This window comes from Anopheles ziemanni, unplaced genomic scaffold (genome assembly GCF_943734765.1).
Source record: "Anopheles ziemanni unplaced genomic scaffold, idAnoZiCoDA_A2_x.2 scaffold_19_ctg1, whole genome shotgun sequence".
In the NCBI taxonomy this organism is placed as follows: domain Eukaryota; kingdom Metazoa; phylum Arthropoda; class Insecta; order Diptera; family Culicidae; genus Anopheles; species Anopheles ziemanni.
The window spans coordinates 336,751-341,240 of record NW_026690058.1 but is presented as its reverse complement, the minus strand read 5'-3'; positions in this window follow the sequence as shown (position 1 = coordinate 341,240).

Here is a 4,490-nt window from a genome sequence, read left to right as displayed (position 1 = left end):
GGTGACTTAAGATGCTAGAAACTGTTTATTAGGCGTTTCGGTACACTTGGGATGGTGACTTAAGATGCTAGAAACTGTTTATTAGGCGTTTCGGTACACTTGGGATGATGACCCAAGATGCTAGAAACTGTTTATTAGGCGTTTCGGTACACTTGGGATGGTGACTCAAGATGCTAGAAACTGTTTATTAGGCGTTTCGGTACACTTGGGATGGTGACTCAAGATGCTAGAAACTGTTTATTAGGCGTTTCGGTACACTTGGGATGGTGACTCAAGATGCTAGAAACTGTTTATTAGGCGTTTCGGTACACTTGGTATGATGACCCAAGATGCTAGAAACTGTTTGTTAGGCGTTTCGGTACACTTGGGATGGTGACTCAAGATGCTACAAACTGTTTATTAGGCGTTTCGGTACACTTGGGATGGTGACTCAAGATGCTAGAAACTGTTTATTAGGCGTTTCGGTACACTTGGTATGATGACCCAAGATGCTAGAAACTGTTTATTAGGCGTTTCGGTACACTTGGGATGGTGACTCAAGATGCTACAAACTGTTTATTAGGCGTTTCGGTACACTTGGGATGATGACCCAAGATGCTAGAAACTGTTTAGTAGGCGTTTCGGTACACTTGGGATGGTGACTCAAGATGCTACAAACTGTTTATTAGGCGTTTCGGTACACTTGGGATGGTGACTTAAGATGCTAGAAACTGTTTATTAGGCGTTTCGGTACACTTGGGATGGTGACTCAAGATGCTAGAAACTGTTTATTAGGCGTTTCGGTACACTTGGGATGATGACCCAAGATGCTAGAAACTGTTTAGTAGGCGTTTCGGTACACTTGGTATGATGACCCAAGATGCTAGAAACTGTTTGTTAGGCGTTTCGGTACACTTGGGATGGTGACTCAAGATGCTAGAAACTGTTTATTAGGCGTTTCGGTACACTTGGGATGGTGACTCAAGATGCTAGAAACTGTTTATTAGGCGTTTCGGTACACTTGGTATGATGACCCAAGATGCTAGAAACTGTTTGTTAGGCGTTTCGGTACACTTGGGATGGTGACTCAAGATGCTACAAACTGTTTATTAGGCGTTTCGGTACACTTGGGATGATGACCCTAGATGCTAGAAACTGTTTATTAGGCGTTTCGGTACACTTGGGATGATGACCCAAGATGCTAGAAACTGTTTATTAGGCGTTTCGGTACACTTGGGATGGTGACTCAAGATGCTAGAAACTGTTTAGTAGGCGTTTCGGTACACTTGGGATGGTGACTTAAGATGCTAGAAACTGTTTAGTAGGCGTTTCGGTACACTTGGGATGGTGACTCAAGATGCTAGAAACTGTTTATTAGGCGTTTCGGTACACTTGGGATGATGACCCAAGATGCTAGAAACTGTTTATTAGGCGTTTCGGTACACTTGGTATGATGACCCAAGATGCTAGAAACTGTTTGTTAGGCGTTTCGGTACACTTGGGATGGTGACTCAAGATGCTACAAACTGTTTATTAGGCGTTTCGGTACACTTGGGATGATGACCCTAGATGCTAGAAACTGTTTATTAGGCGTTTCGGTACACTTGGGATGATGACCCAAGATGCTAGAAACTGTTTATTAGGCGTTTCGGTACACTTGGGATGGTGACTCAAGATGCTAGAAACTGTTTAGTAGGCGTTTCGGTACACTTGGGATGGTGACTTAAGATGCTAGAAACTGTTTAGTAGGCGTTTCGGTACACTTGGGATGGTGACTCAAGATGCTAGAAACTGTTTATTAGGCGTTTCGGTACACTTGGGATGGTGACTCAAGATGCTAGAAACTGTTTATTAGGCGTTTCGGTACACTTGGTATGATGACCCAAGATGCTAGAAACTGTTTGTTAGGCGTTTCGGTACACTTGGGATGGTGACTCAAGATGCTACAAACTGTTTATTAGGCGTTTCGGTACACTTGGTATGATGACCCAAGATGCTAGAAACTGTTTAGTAGGCGTTTCGGTACACTTGGGATGATGACCCTAGATGCTAGAAACTGTTTATTAGGCGTTTCGGTACACTTGGGATGGTGACTCAAGATGCTACAAACTGTTTATTAGGCGTTTCGGTACACTTGGGATGATGACCCAAGATGCTAGAAACTGTTTAGTAGGCGTTTCGGTACACTTGGGATGATGACCCAAGATGCTAGAAACTGTTTATTAGGCGTTTCGGTACACTTGGGATGATGACCCAAGATGCTAGAAACTGTTTATTAGGCGTTTCGGTACACTTGGGATGGTGACTTAAGATGCTAGAAACTGTTTATTAGGCGTTTCGGTACACTTGGGATGGTGACTTAAGATGCTAGAAACTGTTTATTAGGCGTTTCGGTACACTTGGGATGATGACCCAAGATGCTAGAAACTGTTTATTAGGCGTTTCGGTACACTTGGGATGGTGACTCAAGATGCTAGAAACTGTTTATTAGGCGTTTCGGTACACTTGGGATGGTTACTCAAGATGCTAGAAACTGTTTATTAGGCGTTTCGGTACACTTGGGATGGTGACTCAAGATGCTAGAAACTGTTTATTAGGCGTTTCGGTACACTTGGTATGATGACCCAAGATGCTAGAAACTGTTTGTTAGGCGTTTCGGTACACTTGGGATGGTGACTCAAGATGCTACAAACTGTTTATTAGGCGTTTCGGTACACTTGGGATGGTGACTCAAGATGCTAGAAACTGTTTATTAGGCGTTTCGGTACACTTGGTATGATGAGCCAAGATGCTAGAAACTGTTTATTAGGCGTTTCGGTACACTTGGGATGGTGACTCAAGATGCTACAAACTGTTTATTAGGCGTTTCGGTACACTTGGGATGATGACCCAAGATGCTAGAAACTGTTTAGTAGGCGTTTCGGTACACTTGGGATGGTGACTCAAGATGCTACAAACTGTTTATTAGGCGTTTCGGTACACTTGGGATGGTGACTTAAGATGCTAGAAACTGTTTATTAGGCGTTTCGGTACACTTGGGATGGTGACTCAAGATGCTAGAAACTGTTTATTAGGCGTTTCGGTACACTTGGGATGATGACCCAAGATGCTAGAAACTGTTTATTAGGCGTTTCGGTACACTTGGGATGGTGACTCAAGATGCTAGAAACTGTTTATTAGGCGTTTCGGTACACTTGGTATGATGACCCAAGATGCTAGAAACTGTTTGTTAGGCGTTTCGGTACACTTGGGATGGTGACTCAAGATGCTACAAACTGTTTATTAGGCGTTTCGGTACACTTGGGATGATGACCCTAGATGCTAGAAACTGTTTATTAGGCGTTTCGGTACACTTGGGATGATGACCCAAGATGCTAGAAACTGTTTATTAGGCGTTTCGGTACACTTGGGATGATGACCCAAGATGCTAGAAACTGTTTAGTAGGCGTTTCGGTACACTTGGGATGATGACCCAAGATGCTAGAAACTGTTTTTAAGGTGGTTCGGTATACTTGCGATGATGTCCGAAGATGCTAGAAACTGTTTATTAGGCGTTTCGGTACACTTGGGATGGTGACTCAAGATGCTAGAAACTGTTTATTAGGCGTTTCGGTACACTTGGGATGATGACCCAAGATGCTAGAAACTGTTTATTAGGCGTTTCGGTACACTTGGGATGGTGACTCAAGATGCTAGAAACTGTTTATTAGGCGTTTCGGTACACTTGGTATGATGACCCAAGATGCTAGAAACTGTTTGTTAGGCGTTTCGGTACACTTGGGATGGTGACTCAAGATGCTACAAACTGTTTATTAGGCGTTTCGGTACACTTGGGATGATGACCCTAGATGCTACAAACTGTTTATTAGGCGTTTCGGTACACTTGGGATGATGACCCTAGATGCTAGAAACTGTTTATTAGGCGTTTCGGTACACTTGGGATGATGACCCAAGATGCTAGAAACTGTTTAGTAGGCGTTTCGGTACACTTGGGATGATGACCCAAGATGCTAGAAACTGTTTTTAAGGTGGTTCGGTATACTTGCGATGATGTCCGAAGATGCTAGAAACTGTTTGTTAGGCGTTTCGGTACACTTGGGATGGTGACTCAAGATGCTACAAACTGTTTATTAGGCGTTTCGGTACACTTGGGATGATGACCCAAGATGCTAGAAACTGTTTAGTAGGCGTTTCGGTACACTTGGGATGATGACCCAAGATGCTAGAAACTGTTTATTAGGCTTTTCGGTACACTTGGGATGATGACCCAAGATGCTATTAACTGTTTATTAGGCGTTTCGGTACACTTTGGACGATGACCCAAGATGCTAGAAACTGTTTATTAGGCGTTTCGGTACACTTGGGATGGTGACTCAAGATGCTAGAAACTGTTTATTAGGCGTTTCGGTACACTTGGGATGATGACCCAAGATGCTATTAACTGTTTATTAGGCGTTTCGGTACACTTGGGATGGTGACTCAAGATGCTAGAAACTGTTTATTAGGCGTTT